Source organism: Anas acuta, chromosome 8, assembly GCF_963932015.1.
Source record: "Anas acuta chromosome 8, bAnaAcu1.1, whole genome shotgun sequence".
Taxonomy (NCBI): Eukaryota; Metazoa; Chordata; class Aves; order Anseriformes; family Anatidae; genus Anas; species Anas acuta.
The window spans coordinates 28,021,922-28,040,487 of NC_088986.1; the positions used below are offsets into that span (position 1 = coordinate 28,021,922).

Genomic DNA, 18,566 nt, shown 5'->3' on the forward strand with positions numbered 1-18,566 from the left:
CCCATAGATGGAGGCTGGGGGAGCAGAGTCCCACACAGTTTAAGTGAAGAGCAGGTTCAAGACCAGCTGATGAATCCAAAGAGGTACAGGTCTATGGGACCTGATGAGAAGAATCCCAGGGTCCTGAGGGAACTGGCTGATGGAGTTGTCAAGCCTCCCTCCATCACAGCAGAAAAGTCCTGGTAGTGGGGTGCTGTCACTGGGGAGTGGAAAAATGGAAACGTCATGCCCCTACTCTTCAAGAATTAAAGAATTGAACAAAGAGCACTGCTCTTCAACAGGTAAAGCAATTAGGAGACATTACTTCTCAGAAGAGCAGTCAGGCACTGGGACAGGTTGCCCAGGGAGGAGATGGTGTCACCACCCTGGGGGCGTTCAAGGCAAGGTTGGATGTGGTGCTTAAGGACATGGTTTAGTGGGTGACATTGGTGCTAGGGTGATGGTTGGACCAGATGATCTTGAAGGTCTTTTCCAACCTTATTTATTCTATGATTCTATGACTAACAGAGCATTGATACAAGCATTGGAAGGCGATGGTTTTATTCTGAGGGGAATGGTAACCATACCAGCTATGTTGAAAGCAGCTAGAAGAGAATGTTTGACTACATTGTGCACAGGGCTGCCTTTCTTTTGATATAAAAACTTTTAAAAACTGCAGAATCTTTGAAAAGCAGAACATAGACTTGAGTAGCAGAGGAAAGAGTTTGACAACTTGCAGACTTCATGCAGTCTCATAAAAAGCTGAAAAAACTTCTAAAAGCGAGCTGTAGAGATGTAGATGAGTTCAGCCATATGTTGCTAAAATGATTAGGGTAAATAAATCTATAGAAACATGTTCAGAAGGCATGATTTAACAGATAATATTTCAGCTGTAAAACCACTTATTGTGAACAGCTTAGATTCTTGTTGCTAGTTGGTTGATTTCACAAGCCTTCAATGTGTTAGCTGTATTAGTTTTGGATAGTAAGGGCTTGTCTACAGAGGAAGTGACTGCAAGATAAGCATAAAGATATGATACTGTAGTAAGCGGGGCTCTTCTGCATTAATTACTTCGTAGGCTAACTATGGGCAAAAAGCAAAAACTAACCAATTCCACTTTCACTAGTTTTTCAGACAGTGTGTTGGGACCTCCAGAGGATGAAAGACATCCAGAAACAAAGACAATCTGATCCTTCTGGTCTCCATCCACTCTCTGCAGACTGTCTTCATCAAGGTTGTGTGTCTTCAGCCACCTCTCAGAAAACAAAACAAAATAAACAAAACATGCTTCTCATCTCTGTGACAGCACTGTTGCTTTTAAATGGCAAATAAAAACTGTAAGAGAAAGTTTTTGCTGTAGGAAGGAGTCTTTAACCTGAAAACATTGGGAAGGAATCATCTGTGTTATATTTAAAGGAGGCTAAAGAATGAAAAGGCAAGAAACCCTCATGCTTAGAGGCATAAAAGAGCCACTCTTTGAGCTAAGTAAGCAATAAATCACATCTAAAGAAGTCATCCCAGAATTTTCCCTTACGTCTTTTTCTTGCACTTTCCACAGAAGCTGTCCATTTTCAAAGGCAGAACGTTGAACAAAATGGGCCATGCTTCTCTGCTGGAACAGCAGATCCAGTGCTCACAGTCAAGGCAATTTACAGCACAGCTGTTCTCTTTTGGTCCTGTGGCATGTTCCCTATGTCATCCTCTGATAAGGTATGGCAAAGTGACAAGTCACCTAGATGCATTTAACGTGAAATGAAGTATGTTGCTTTTTGTTGCTTCTGTTTATTAAATTTTTATTTTAATGGCATGCCATCTTAAAATATATACTTGAATATACTTTTGAACTTGGGAGTATATTAGTCTACAGGTCACTTTGTTATTTATTCATGCTTTCTTCCCACACTGTCATGCTACCAAAATTGCAGCAAAGAGATTCTGATCTTTAGGAGAGCTGGATAATGTCACAGTGCAGAGTTACAAAATAATAATGCATAGTATCACACATTACTATATTGTTTTAGTGTGTTTACTCAGCATTTTTGAGGATTACTATACACAGTCTGTCCCATAGTCTTTGCAGAAGAAAATATTGCAAATTATCTGGTAAATTCTTTCCTATTCTGAGCTTCCAAATCTCCCCTGAGTCAGTGGACTTCTTTACATGCTGACCTGTACCAGTTATGGCTTATTAAGTTAAATCATGAGATGTTGTTTTTAAGTACCAAGGCCATACAGTTTTCCACGCACTTGATAGTTAGAGCTTGATGTTTTCAGCTGACTGCATACATAACCTTCGATGTATTTCATTGAATACAAATTGAAAACCTGAGTTGGAAAGTAGTTAAGATGCTCTTTGCCTAATCAGGTGTAAAGGTAGAAGTCCCCATATGACAAGAAAACTCGTGGTTATGTGAGAATGCCTAACCTAAATTATAGACATTTAGGATAAAAATCTATTTCTAATACTTCAGTGGGGAAATGTTACTTCTTTCTCAGGAAAACTCAAATTGAGACAGAGAAGTTACACTGAGGTCAATGTGAAGTTTTTGCTATCATAGAGAGTAGATGTTAATATCCGCTGATGGTAACCGCTCATAACTATCTAGCCTAAAAGTCATGCCTGAGCATCCATAATTCCTAAATGTTTATGTGAGCAGCGGGTAGAAACCGTGGATCCATCTACCACTTTATGTCAACACCTTGAAAAGATTTCCAGTTGCAAGAGACTGTGCAATTCAAGATATGTGATGGATGAGACCTATAGAAATAGATACTTGCTGTTGGTTATTTTTAAATTATGTATTATACAGTAGGTATCTCATTGTCTAATAAGTTTTTGATTTGAAATAGTTTGGTTTTAAACATTTTCTTAGGAATTACTATTTCCTAGAAATTCTGTAAGACTTTTCCATGAGAACGAACTGGGCTCAGCATCTCAGTTCCAGTAGAAATGGCCATATGTGGGGCTAAGAACTGCATTCTTACATTAATGTAAACAGTAGCTGCTCATAAGCACCCAAAGACAGTGTTGTTTTTTTTTTCTCCGGGTATGTTCTACTTCACTGTTTCACTGTCTCTACCCCTTTGGAGTTGATGCGAGTTACATGCTGAAGTACATATGTATCAAGGATACCCCATAGTTAAATATAATAACATTTCTCTTTGTAGACAGAATCACTGTATTCATGTTACTGAAAAAAAAATATTTTGAAAAAGGTTCTGAACTAGCAATTTGCATATTTGCATCTGTGAGTGTAAATAGATATACTGAATCTGTCATGGCAGTTGGTAAACTAACACAAACTTCTTACAGTTCCATGACAAACCTTTAGCATGCAAATCATTTCTGCAGCCTGCAACTGCCATCCCACCAGAAAAATCCTGTCTGGAACAGGGATGTAAACAGCGAAGTGCATGCCTGCTAAAAGGGATTTCCCTCATAATTTCAGAGGCGCCTGTGTGTGTAGGACTGGCTATTATACAGTGTGCAGACAAGACTTTCTTTTAATCAGTATGTATCTTCTGGGAATTGAGTTTCCTGATAATTTTTCCAGCATTCCATTTCGTGCATTATCATGCATATGTGTATTTATGTGCATTTCTCAATGAGCTCATATATTTTTGGAAAATCTTTTTGCCTGGCTATGGGACCATTTAGCTCTCACTCATTACTGGTAAAGCTCACCACCTACCTTTTGTGAGCTGCTGCTGCATAAGTAGTTTGTTTTGGTGTAATTCTTCTCTCTCTCTCTCTCTCTCTCTTTTTTTTTTTTTTAATCCCAACAGATAATATCATTAAGTAATTAATAACATAGCTAGGCAGTGCCCCAGAAATGAGAATACAAAGACTACCCTATATAGTATTCTTTGATCTGCTTGCTCTGACTGGCACCTTTTGTATGCCACACGTTTTATGTTGATGAAGGAATGCTGCAGCAGCTTCCTGCATCTTCTCTCTTTCTGCTGCCTGAAAGTGGCCAAAATTAACATGAGAGCTGATCAACAAAAATAGCTGCCAGACAATGTTTAATGTCCTCAAACTTCTCATTTTGTGAAACTGAGGACATGAAAGAGAAAATGAGTGTGCAATATGTTCACTGATTGCAGTTTGTTCATTCTTATCTTTTATAGGTTTTGCGTTGAAATCCAGCAGCACGATTCCATTGGAGTTTGAACCATGATCATAGAATCATGATATTGAACAAGAACCTGTTCTACAGTACTTGTTAACAGAGAATCAAATCAAAGCCTGTGGACACCACTAACTTGTGATTATCTTCCTTGAAAACACCCATATTGCACTGTAGTTGTAAAAAAAGTGTTACACATTCTACCTGTTATGAATGGTCATAACACTATTGTTTTAGTTCAGTAAGCTTTATATTTAAAACAGTATTGCCATCTTGTGGTTCTGACAAGTTTCATCAATCTGTTTCTGCAGCCATTTTTTTCTTTATTGTGTTGCCAAGAATTCCTGAAATGCTATGGTACACAAAGTGGAACTGCAAAATGTGCATAGAACAATAAAATAAAATAAAACCTGTATCTGAACATCAAAAACTTTTTTATCAATCTTTCAACAATATGATTTTTATCATCTTCCCCTGAAAGAAAGGGATCACCCAGAGTCTAAATAGATCTGAACAGTCTTAAGAATACTTTTATTTCAGAGACTTAATAATAAAGGCTCAGAAAAATGTACTGAATTCGAGGCAGAAGAAATCCAAGATGTTTTTTGTCTGTTTTCTCTGTTTACACTCTGCTAGTGTAATGGGATCTTGCTTTGACTCACTTGTGGACAATGTTAATAACATACTAGCCTTAGAGGATGTCCTGTCAGAATGCAAGGTGTGCAGGCCATTTGGCAATGGATAGGACTACTCAGTACTTCAGATATTGAATGCAACAAGCCTCCTAGTCCAGAAGACTGAAAATACAATAACTTTGTCAACTTCAGTGACAAACCAAGCCTTTTCACTGCACAAGTCATTTGTCAGATAACTAGAGAGCTCTGCCTCATCAGGTGAGTTGTTGAGCACCTGATGTTAATGGGTCCCTCTGAAAGAAAGAGGTCATGATTTCTGGCACAGCCTTAGAGATGGGCAGGTTTATATCTTTTATTTCTTCCTATGGAAAATGCCAAGTTGCATATTTTCTGCTCAGATGTTTTGTTTTATTTTATTTTATTTTATTCAGAAAATAGTAAGTCTCATACCAGACAGATTCATATTCTTCTGGTGTCCCCAAGAGAGTGGCACCCATCCAGCCTAGCACCAGGGCTTTCCACATCTGAAGGACCTGTAAACAAGCAATGGTTTCCCTGGGGCTTTTCTTTTCTACTCATCCTGGAAGTGTTCTACTTGGTATAAAATCAGTTGCTGTCACTATTCTGAGTCTGAGGTCCTGTAGAAATATGTACATATTAAAATCTTATTAACATTGAACACTGTATTCAGTACATGACCTCATTAACTTCCTGTTTTTCTTTCGTGCTAAGCCCATGAACATGCCACATGGTCAGGGAGGAAATTTTATTGACAAAGAGAAAGAACTTTTCTTGACAGACTAAAACTTCCTGATGAATTTTCTTCATATTAAAGCTTATCAAGGCTATATATATCTGAGAAATATTTTGTTTTTGATGAATACCTTCTCATGAAAAAAAGACATAACCTCAGAAACAAGACAATCCTTGATTTACAGTATCACATGTAAAGAGATAAGTATATTTGACATCTATACATTTTAAATACATAAAATTGTGCTCTAAAAATCTGTTCTGAATATTTTTTATTGCTATTCAAAGACCCCCCACACTAAGAGTCTGTGTTGCATGTTGCCCTATAGTGGTGAGTAAGGGGTAGGTTCCCAGGCTGTTCTACTCCATAGTCACTTTACTCTCACCAGGCTGATTTTTTTGTCAAGTTGTTCCAAGTTGAAGTATTCTGTTGTAACTCTCCTTACGATAAATACATAAAGTTAAGTTTCTGGAATTATCATCTACATTCTGAAAAGTCTAAAGATGAGTAGCTTTCTAATGGAAGTAAGCTAAACACAAACAGATTCTGTATTTACAATTGAGCTTTATGGCTGTTATATGCATATATACTTTTATATATATATATATGTACATACACACATGCTGCCATCAATTTTTTTGGTGCGACCACTGCTAGAGAGGACCTGTGCTAAGTAGTTCCTATGCTCAACTCCTAAGTTGAGCAACCTGTTTTGAAAATAGTATTTTTATGGGTAAGAAAATATTTATCTGTAAAAATGATATAACTATAAAGCAAAGTTATGAAAATAAATTGAGATTTTAAAATTATTTTATCCTCTGATAGATCTGTAGCAAAAAATAAGGGACATCATTCTTTCACTGTAGTGATACCAGAAAATGAAGAGCTATCATGGTTCAGTTTTCAAAATACACTACATGTGACAGCACATTTTTTACACCTAGAATCCAGATTTAGGAGATAAAAGAGGAAGATTATGTTTGTCTGTGCATGAATGTAGTGAACATCTGCCAAAATCTATCTAGTTATTTTCATTCTCTTTTTCAAGAAAGCTGACCATCTGCTCTGTCATCAGCAAAGATCTTGTTCTAAAACCTAAATCAAAAGATCACCCATCTTGCACACCTTGTTTTCACTTAACATAAACAAAGTTTTAATGGTATCCATCTGTAAGTGCGATTAGTGACCTGAAGCAGGTACATACTCACTGAGTCAAAATTAGAAGATGGAGACAGAATGATGATTAAAATGTGTATACTCTATTGGTAAATAAAAGGCATACAATTAGGCATACTGCTTAAAATAGTTCTTCTGTATAATTATAATATAGAATCTTTAGATGCTTATAAAAGCCAGAGACAAAGAAATTAAAATATACAAGCTCTCCTCCAGGTGATGCTAAAGCCTGCAATGAACCTGTTGTGTCTGTATTTTCCTCATATTTCTGGGTACGGATGTAATAACATGGAAAGATTCTATCACTGCATAAATATAAAATGTAATAAAAGAACAGATTGAAAGTTTAGTGTTTGATAAGAGAAACTGAGTTTCATAATGTTTTGTTTTGTTTTGTTTTACTACAGAATAACATATATTCTGCCAAGTTAGAAGCTTTACATGACTTCAATGCTTAAAAAAAAAAAAAAAAAAAAAAAAAAAAGAGGGAGAGAGAGAAGAGAAAAGAAGAGGATATTTTTATATCACTGGAGTTAGTTAATGGCCTTCTACATGGCTTGCTTTGCCATCGCTGGCCTTGCAGTTTTCTATTGCATTAGGTTTATCAAGAGGGTGGAATCTTCGCAGGACCACAAATTCTTCAATAAAGTACTAGTTTCTCATAGGAAGAAGAAAGCCAGAGCCAGTAATCACAGGGACTGACCCCCCCAGCTCAGACTGCTGGAGCAGCTGCACTAGCAGGAACCTCAAAGATGCGTGTTAGTGAAGCTCAGGCCAGCTGAACCAGGGCCTGCAGTCTGCTGCAAGGCCTTGCAACGTTTTGACTTCAAGACCTGAAGTTTCCTCTACTTAAGGCTGCAGAAAACAATATATTAACAAAAGGCAGCCTTTATACTAGGTGCATATTTGCAATTCACTAGAAATATGTCATTTAGTATTGGAGTGAACTTGTATCTTTTCTCTAGGTATAGTACTATCAGCAAAAATTACATGGCTTCATCAATCTTTCTCAGTACTAATTAGTAGTTATTTTCCAGTACAGTACAATTTAGATTAAACTATAATTAGTACTTATATTATCCTAATGATCGTGATCCAGCTTCTTTAATTAGGGACATCAGCACATCTATGTAAGATTGCTCTTAGGTAGGCAGTCTTCACTTTTTTTTTTTTTTTTTTTTTCTTAAAGGCTCATTAACCTCACTGACACATCACGTTTTATTCCAAGAAAGACATAGCAATCTGGCCTTATCTCTGAAATACGTGTGATCTTTCAGAAAGATTAATTGCACAATCATAGGATTGCATTCAAGGAGTGGGGATGATTTGAAATAAAAAAAAAATTAACTGCATGCAAACTTAGTCTGTATATTAGTAGAAGCAAGTGACTAAAATACGATGTTCCCTCACAATGAAATCAAATTTTGTTTCTCTCCTGTGACTTTACTGTACATCTGCTGCAGCACTCCTCACCACAGCACATTCACCAGGCCCACATACAGAATTAGCTTTGCCTGGCACAGGGAGAGCGGCATCATGGAGGGGCTGCTTGGGCCCATCCCTCAGCAGCCACACAAGGCAGGCAGGGCAGGGTGGGCCAGGGCCTGCTATGGCTGGGCAGGACCTTGGTGAGGCATCCAGGCTGCAGCCAAGCAAGGAGTTGAGCCATCCTGTTGGGTGAGGCTCATTGAGGTTCAGGGGCATGGCATGGCTGGGACACAGCTGAGGCAGGGCATGACCTTCAGGGAATATCCACCCTGTCTGCCATAGTGTTCTTTCCAGGTTGCCAGAAGGCCTGTGTGGATAGCTGCTCCAGCATGGCCTTCTCCATGAGCTGCTGGGGAATCTCTGCTCCAGCACCACCTCTTCCCCTCCTTCTCTGACATTGGTGGTCACAGGGCTGTTTCTCACACTTTTTTCCTCACTCCTTACTGCCTGGCCAGCATTGTTTTGCCCTTTGCCTTAAACACGATTTCACAGATGTGCCACCAGCTTGGCTGCTAGCTCTGCCCCGTGGCAGGGCCGCTGTATAGGCTTCTCAGACAGCACCTCACCAGAGGCACCCTGTAGGGTCCCTGTAAGGGAAATACCCTCAAACTCACACTCTATTTAGCTTTAAAGAAGTTCAAGCCTCCACATTTTCAAAGACTATAAATATAGATATTGACTGACTGTCATCGGTAATATTGTAGGGGCATAAGATTACTCTAGTAAATCCAAATACACACAACGCTGGAGTTTTTCCAGCCCAGAGTCCATGGTGAGAAGCAGACACTGAGAGACCATCTACCTCTTCCAAAGGAGAGGAAGAGAGAAACCTTAGATGTTTTTATTCAGGTAATATTTTAATTATCTGTTTTTCTCTTAAATTTTCTGGAGACTCAGAGCTATGGCCAAGTGACAAGGGTAGTTTCTCATGTATGAGGTCAGTGAGCCCTGTCTTTGTTTTGCCTTCCTGTGGTCCAGACTCTCACAGCTACAGGGGTTTTCCTGAGTCCTCATCCTGTGCTCAGCCTATTGCTGAGTCACTTTAGTTAACTGCTCACCTGGAAACTACTGGGAAAAAGAGGCCTATGGCATTTAATATATCTCCAACACAATTTTTACAACATACAGACTGGCTTGTTTAAATATAGCAGTTGTTCAGGTTTGTGTTATAAGCATACTAACTCCTAGAAGCATACTAACCACTTTTCCTCTGCACTAAAATTGTCCAGGTAATGGTGAATAATTTTGAAGGTTGATGTTAAGTATTATTGAATGCAGTCAGAGAACTGCAAATCTCTTGAAGCTGTTATTAACCATGCAAAACCACTTCCTCTGTGACAGTTTGTTGAGCATAAAAATTGAATTCAAAGAACCTAAGTTATTTATTTCAATTCAATGAGATTCTCAGCAAAGCTAATAACTCTGCTACATTCAGTAGAAATGCAGCACTTCATGAACGTACAGATGATCTAATCTATATTATAAATATAGATACAACGCTTGATTTGTGTATATGTTTGTATACGTAATATATTAGACATCAGCAGCTATGGTACGAATGTATTTATTTTGCAGATTTTAATATAAAATAAACCACAATTTTTGTGGTTTATACACTCTATTTCTGTTCTATTGCATATGGATTATCAAGTAAATAGCAGAATGATTTAATATAACAAAATCAAGACCATGACGTCAATGGCACCATGAACAGCTTCACTAGAATCTCTAGATACTCACTTTAGAAAATATATTCATGTGAATCATTGGGATTAGAAATTAGAGAGCGATTGATTAGGTGAATAGGTGCTATATTTGCAATGTACTGTGCCTGTGCTGTGCTTAGGCCTCCAGATAACAGGAGCCCCTCATGGTTCAGACTTTAACCAAGGGGTTAAAGTCTGATAAGGAGGACTGCTTACAAAGGGACAAGATAAGGAATGTTAAATATACAAGGCCTCAAGATAACAGGAGCCCCTCAGACCCCAAGAACCAGATCAAACCAACCTGATGGCCCAGATTGTGACCAAGGCCTCAGAGAGCATGTGCAAAGAGATGAGGTGAAAAGTTCAACCCTGATGAAGACATCTTACTTCATCCCCATGACCCTCAACTACACCCACCACCACACGGCACTGAGCAAGCGCAGACAAGAGGAATTTATGGAAATGACTTCTTGTAGCTAATTTTAATACTAAGTGGGGACAGGTTATGCATATGAATAGGCGTATTGGGAAACTTCATGCATATGTAACTCTTTACTGCATATAACCACGGCAAGTTGCCGCGTTAGGTGTGCACGACTTTGGTGGGACTACCCCCCGTGCTGCCCAGCGCTGAATAAATGTACCTACTTTACAGTCTTATTGATTGTGGAGTCAGCTTTCCGCGAGTCACATGCCTACACATGAAAAGTTTGGGGATTCCTCAGCTTTTCTGATCCATGCATTCATGGAGCTGGGTGGTATGAATCTGAGCTAAAAGCAAGATAAAAAGACATCATAAACATAAAAAGAGTATCTTTTTTGTTTGTTTGTTTGTTTGTTTTGTTTTTCATAGAATCCTTGAACCATAGAATGTTTTAGATTGGAAGGGACCTTAAAGATCATCTAGTTCCAACCCCTCTGCCATGGGCAGGGACACCCCCCACTAGACCAAGTTGCTTAAAGCCCCATCCAGCCTTGTCTTGAACACATCCAGTGATGGGGTATCCACAGCCTTTCTGGGCAACCTGTTCCAGTGCCTCACCAACCTCAGAGTGAAGAATTTCTTCCTAATGTCTAATCTAAATCTACACTGTTTTAATTTACAGCAATTACTTCTTGGCCTGTCCCTACACCACCTGACAAAGAGTCCCTCCCCACCTTTCCTGCAGCCCCCTTTAGGTACTGGAAGGCCACTGAAAGGTCTCCCTCGAGCCTTCTCTCCTCTGGTCTGAACTTCCCCAGCTTTCTCAGCCTGCCTTAAAAAAGAGGGGTGCCCCAGACCTGTCATCATCCTTATGGCCTCCTGTGGACTTGCACTAATGGGTCCATGTCCTCTTCTTGTGCTGGGGGCCCCAGATCTGTAGCACTGTATATTGTAGCACTTAGAAAATTCAGTTGACATATGAGATACTGTAGATTGGAAATCTTATGCATATTTAATTTCATGTTATTACTGTCATTATGGTAGTAATGAAATATAGTTGTAAGCAAAATAGTTTTCTAATGACAAGACACAAAGAATTCTTTTTGTTTGTTTACTTGTTTTTTAGGGCAGAAATGCCTATTATTTTTCAAAAACTTGTGGAGCAATACACTGAATAGGTGTTGCAATGGTTCTCTGCAGCAGTACATACTTAAAACTCTAAAGTAATTAAATATTTTCAAACAGGAGACAGCTTTTCAATTACAGAAGATTTAAGCTGTATATTTTCCTTGTAATTTTTTTCATTAGATCTCCTAAATATAGCTTTAAAATATTCACTTTATTGCACAACAGTTAAAGCATAGAAAAGCACAGTGGTTTGAAGCATTGTTAAGAAAGTAGGTAAAAAACACTAGGTTGTGTATATAGCTAATCGAGTAGTCAAAAAGCAGTAAAAACATGAGAATAATTGTCTCATTCTCAAAAGATTAATTTCCTGATATTGAGTTGATGTTTATTTTTCATTGTTGTCTTTGGCGTTTAGATTGCAGCTTTATCCATGTTCAACTTACTGAATTATTCCCTAAAAATAAACAGCATTCTATTGTAATTGATATAGCTAATATCATGCTACTGTGGATATTTTGCATTATTTATTCATGGTATCATCTTGATCTTGGACTCATTCAAGTTGGAGGTCCTCTTCAGACCACAGAATGTACTACTAGCAGAGTTGCTACGTCTTTGGTACATGAGATGAATGATTAGTGACCCTTTCTGAGAAGCTAATGGATGGGAACAGGTTATGCTTAAGGCCTAATTTCAGTCTTGGGGGACTTTGGTGCTCTGCTCCTGTATTTGCTCTACTAGGCTGCAGATTATATGGGAAGGAAAGGAAGAGTTTCCTCTGTCTTTTGTTGAAACTGTGCCACTAACTATCCAAAGTTCCGTCAAAGAGAGAGAGACTAGTCAGCATTAAGGCCAATGCTGTGCCTAAATTAGATAAAGAGCAGTTTCCTTTAAGAGAAATGCTGGGGCTCTGGTGTCATGGGGCAGCTGAAGTACTTTTCAGCCCAGTGCGTCTTCCTGTTTCACATCAGGAGTATAGAACTTTCTTACAGAACCACCCATGGCTCCTGTACCAGTGATAATTTTCTGGGTGTTATGGAGCTATTCTGAGGCTTCCACAACACTGCCTTATTCCTGCCTGAGTCTGTTCTGAACAAGTCCTTAATTGTGCAGGCTGATGGCCAGGCAGATCCAGGCTGTTCTTGCCTGTTACCTTTCTGTAACACAAATCCTTCCCCAGCACAAGCTGCTGTGATAATAAATTTGTTCATATTTTCAGATGTTTTTATCTTAGAAGAAGAAGGAGGGGATGAGGATATAAATAGACATGGCCTTATTCCTCTCTTATCCTTAAGCTGATCTCAGTTTAAGACAAGTATTACTGTAATTAATGATTTCATTCCATGACTGCCTTGTAATCAGATACCAAACAGACCTGTCAACTCTCATGTTTTCTTTATGAGACTCTTCCACGTGGACCCCACATGTTATTCCCCAACCAAAGTATTGGCATAATAAGCACTCCCAAGGCAACTCCCTGGCTCCAGGCTGCACACCAGCATGAGCCACCATGCTACTCTGAGCTACAGCAATGTTGTCTCCTGCTGCAAATCCTGAATTCCCAAACATCCTGCAGCATGGTCTGTGGCCCATGGCTAGGCTCATGATACCATAGTGATACCACACCTGCATTGTCAGATGCTTATATGCTTATAGTCCACCAACAGAGTATATAGAAAGTGAGAAAAATCATCTTTCATTCTCTTTTTCTTCCTTCCAAACCTGAAGCTGCCTCCCACCACTGCAAATATTTTGAGTAGCCATGTAGAAACAAAAAGTCTATACCTGCAGTGTTACTGGTTACTGTATCAGTGATGAACAGGAAACAAAAAGCTTTCTGGAGTCTGATCAGCAAGGCATCAGGATGAAACAGAGCAAGCACTTCCCCTGCACTATTTGTCAGGATAAGAGCGAATTAAAAGTCCAGCTATGTGCAGAATCATACAGGCATCTAAAAAGTAGAGATTAGAGCTCAATATGGACATAAAAGTCATAATGTCACCCATCTTGGTGCCTCTTTTTTTTTTTTTTTTTTTTTTAATACCAATTTCTGCTTGATAAAAATTCTTTATGCAAAAGTAAGAGGCTGGACCATTGATTATCCCTGAAATAACCCTTACTTGCTGGTTCAGATCTCTGAACACATATGACAGAAATAGAACTTTATGGGAAGTTTATATATTTCATATAATTTCCATTTAAATACCTAAGGGATGCCCTTTAGGCAAAATGAATTAAAATACATACATATAAACATGCATTGCTTGTATATACATAGATATAATATGTGATACATACACTCGTGCTTATATTCTACTTGATTTTGCATTAACCAGATGACTTGCTTCCTAATTTTTTCAGGGTAGACAAATGCATTGAAACAAGGCTATACCTGTGATCATTACAGGTTAACTAACAAAGATAGTATAAGTATCAGATAATGCAAGGGCAGAACAACTACTAATTCATGCAAGATCAGAAAAAAAAAAAAAAAATCCTTTACCAGATTTTTGTGTCTACCTAGATAAAAAAGAAGAAGGGAAAAAAGTGGCTTTCATTTTGCGACATTAGACTTAATTTTAATTAATCTATGCAGCATTGACATACACTGACATTCAGCATAAGACTACATTCTCAGCTACTGAGAGGAAATGTCAGGGAAAGACAAAGCATTATTTAAGGTGATTAAAGTAATATAAAAGTGTGAAGTTTAGTTTAGCTTACTAGTAATAATAATCTGTCTATAAAGTCCATTAGGCAGAAGAGCAGCTTTTCAAAAGAAGCCACTGAAGCAACAACAAAGCTATGTTCAAAGTAGACCAGATAAAACAGGAGTTTAGTGAAGAGGATCAACTTGTAATTATAGTACAGCTGAAATGACCCCAGTGATCTTATACAACCTTCTGATTGCTAGGTATGGAATAAATGGAATACAGCATTTGAGTGTGAAGACTGAATGATCAGGAAGTTACCTGTGACACTAAACAATGAACATTTTTCTGAAGTCAGCAGACATGCAAAGAAAAATTGTTTTGCATCCATGACAAATAGGAAGATGTTAGTAGTAATTCAGGGCTAGATAATGTGATGGTTTCTTCTTTTAGAGAAACACAGCCCTGTACAGTGAAGTTACATCACTTCTCCAGTTTGCTTTGAAAATAAGCTGCAGACTTGTTGAGACAAACATCCTCCAGTCTTGTGGAAAAGTTGTGCAGTAAGTTTATGATGCTCACACTGTGCTACAATGGAATGTCAGGAACAATACTTGGCTTTCCTCATTAAGCCAATAAGTTAGAAGGCAAGAGTCTCTATTCCCACAAGGTAAAAAATCAGAAAAGTGGTATTTATTGCAGCTATTGTGACTTCTGGTTTTGCATATATAGGGGCTACATTTGCAGAACTACCACATTAACTTCACTTGCCTTGGCAGATAGCAAGCAACAGAACACTTATCTGGAGGGCACTGCTTAATCTACAGAATTGAGACAGGGGTTGAATGTGGCAACCATGATATATTAAAGCTGGCAAATAAAAATAAATAAATCTGTAGACACAGCGACTGAAATGGATTCAAAAGTGTGAAAAACTTGGTTCAAATCTAAAGCTCAAGATTTCCTGCACAACTCCTTCTATCTTGTATCGTCTGAAGTCTCCTATCAAGAGTTTTAACATCCTACTCCTCTTACATCCTGACAGTACAATGTGACAGTCTATTTTTGCTGGCAAGATTATTACTTTTATTCTCATAGAGTATATAGACAATTTGCAACAGGTTAAAGCATCATAACAATTCTGTCATAGTTGTTCTAAGATGTAAGGTCTTTTTTTGACTACAGCATCAAAGTCCCATCTGCTATACATGAACACAGTACTTGCTGATCCACTTGGCTTCATCCTGTCTCTGTTATTTCAACCATCTACAATTGCTACCTGTGAATATATAGTTTGGCTCCCTAGCTAAATTATCCGGAAGGAGTTTGCCTAGTCTCTGTGTTCTGTATTGTTGTCTGTTATTTGTGTTTGTCTTGTCATATCATCCATTTATCAGCATCAGTATTCATTCTGTCTTACTAGCTAACTGTTCTGCCATGCTGTCTATTCACCACTGACTACTCTATTGTGTCACTATCACCACTGTGCATACCAGCTGTCTGTCTCTAACTACACTGTCTAGCAAAGGGCAGATTCAAGGAGTATTTGTGCAAAGGCAGAAATGTGCACTGAACCCAGACTGAGAAAGCTAAAATTCTTTCTTTATATGCTATTAGCTTTTATTGCCTTGGCTACTGCTATAATCCATTATCTGTCAGGGGAAATTATTTGAGTTGCAGTGAGTTTAGCTTATGGAAATCCACATTTCCTCTATTGCAATTTTTCCATCCTAGGGTCTATGCCATCTTAACACGAAGGATATGATGTATTATTAATCCTTCTATTATCTGCCTGCAGCTCCACAGTAAGATTGCCCTGCCATTGTCTACCAAGTTATGCAAATTATATATGTCTAAATACAATCAAAATGTATGTTACAAATGCTGAAAATTGGGAAAATAAAAGACAACAGAGGCATTCGGATGTCCTTAGAGAGGTATGGATATATATTTGTGAATCTAGTTCATTTCCAAGAAACTTCAGTTTGGGAAAATGCTGTTCTTGTAAATTTTATTGCCCTGTGAGAAGCATTACTAGGCCCACAGACCAATGTTGCAGTTGCATCTGTTGTACTTTTAACAGTGTACTGTGACTCCATGAAGTGTTTTTTTTTTGTTTGTTTATTTGTTTTTGTTTGTTTGTTTGTTTGTTTTTGTTTGTTTGTTTGGTTGGTTTGGTTTGGTTTGGTTAACTAAGGCTATTCAAGGATCTTTCTGTTTAGTTTGGGTTCACTGTTGGGTCTGGGAAGTAAATGGTGGGAAAAAGGGGACTTCCTCTCTTTCTGCACTCAATCTGGTTAGCTCAAAGTTCTTGTCATCATCTTTTTGTTGTTGCAAAACATTATGGTTGGTGAGATTCAACTTGATCAGGGTTTAAATTACCTAAATTTGGTCAGTGGCTATTCTGCACGTGATTTCAGCCTATGAGCTCAGGCAGCAATTTCTTGAGCTTAATCTTCACAATTCCCAAGACACATATATGTTCACAAAATTTCAAAGGCAGAAGACTTTGAACAATAATGATTTAACATATAGTTCATTTTAAACACAGACAAATTCTGATACTTAAAATATACCACTCAAAGTACTGTAATATGTCAAGATAATGAATCAAAATTTTAGTGATTGCCTCCCTCACACACTACAAGGGAAAAATACCAGCATAAATTAGCCTACCATATGAATGTTCATCATTGTAAACATAATGAGTTCCCTGTAGTCATCTTGCCCTAATTGTTAAGATTAACTTTTTTTTTCATGGGTCTTCTGATTGATTTTATGTTCCACAAAACATTCAGAACATTGCCAAAATTAGCATCCACAATTATTACCATTTGTCAATTACAGACAGACAGAAATTGCAAAACTTCCAAAGGTTTTCTTCACAACTGGAATGAAAAATAAGATACATGTAGCACTGCACATGATGTCACCCATTCTTTGTTTCTGAAATAAATAAATAGATAGATAAATAAATAAGAATTCTTGGGATAGTAAGGAAGTATAATGCAGTTAGTTAAAGTGGCTACTTCTCAGTCTTGGTGGGTGGTTAACCCAATTCAATTTTTAGTTTAAGACTAAGGAAGACAATGGAATTTCTTTTTCTGACAAATATTTTTTAACTCACAAGCGTCATAGAATCTCTCATGCTTTACTCCTCTTTTAAAGGGTGTAAGTCAGCTTCTGCATCATACATGAAATGTTCTGGCTATTTATCCCAGAGAAACTGGTGTGACAACTGGGTGAAAACCCAAGGACTTCCACTTTGATTGACTGGAGATAATTCACCACTATCTCAAACACTGTCACCAGAATATTTATGATGAAGGCCTTTGTATTAAATGTCATCTGAAGAGCAACATATTTAGTAGTGTTATTTCTACTTTCTACTTCATTCCTTTTTACACCATTCTGATTTAACATTAAGGCAAAGTGAAAATTGCTATAGCATGAAAATATTTACAAGGGCAATATCTGTATATTGTTCAGAAAACGTTGTGCAGTGAGACTGGTAGACTGTTAAATATACTAACTGCATATAAACGAACCTTACACTTGATCAGAAATTTAAAAGGTAGTGTTTTGCGTTTTCATTTATTTCCATTTAAAACAAAATGCTAAATTAAATAAGATTTTCACAGGCTTTATTAAGAGATAATAGACTGTTAGTTTCCCTTTACAGAGCTTTCTTCTGCTAGAAAAATAACAGTGGTTCAGAAAAATAAGCTGACACAGAAGCATGTAGGGCTGAACAGAAGTTTCCAATTATGCTGTTGCATTGAGATGGGAAACTGAATTGCCAAGAATAATTCAGTAATTTTAACCTTCTGGTCCACTCACAGAAAAACAGCTATCAGGTCATGATTTTTTCTAAATACATTGGTTATTTCATCTTATTTGACAAAAACATAATTTTAACTCTGTGTCTTAAAAACACCAAAAGGCCAAATATATAATAATATTGTGATGTATCAGACCTCCCCCCCCCATTTCTCTTTTGTGATTGGGTGATTGTGAAAGTGTTTGCCTCATAAATATGCCTATATGGCTAACTTTTATGTATTATTGGTCAGGTTCACATACAGTGTTGCCTTTCACTTTGCTCTATGGCACATCACTTCCATTAAATTCTGATCACTTTTATATCTGTGGAAAGCTACACACAAAGATAGAACTATAGTAAGAAATAAATATATATATATATATATATAAAAAAAAAGATAGAAGTATAAACTCATTATGCATGTACAGAATCATAGAATAAATTATATTGGGTTTTGTTTTTGTATAAACATTGCCATGGGTGTCAAATTATACCACATTGTCTTTGAGCCACTTTGAATATTTCACCTAACTTTCCCTTATAGTCAGATAAAATATGGGAATTGACAGTGATTTATTAAAACTGACCTCATTGAAAATATATTTAGCCAACATTCCTAGAAAGCTGTACAGTTTGGAAAAGTTGCACAGCTCAGTAGTGAATTATTTTTCC

General features: G+C 37.6%; 1 long non-coding RNA gene across 3 annotated transcripts in view; it reads left to right on the top strand.

Moving 5' to 3' along the window:
* LOC137860494 (uncharacterized) overlaps positions 1–4,522 on the top strand; it is a 565,043-nt gene extending 560,521 nt beyond the window's left edge. For all 3 annotated transcript variants that reach the window (XR_011098942.1, XR_011098943.1, XR_011098944.1), the window contains one exon: positions 1,106–4,522. This is a non-coding gene — a long non-coding RNA (uncharacterized lncRNA). The remainder of the gene's footprint in view (positions 1–1,105) is intronic.
* Positions 4,523–18,566: the final 14,044 nt, after the last annotated feature.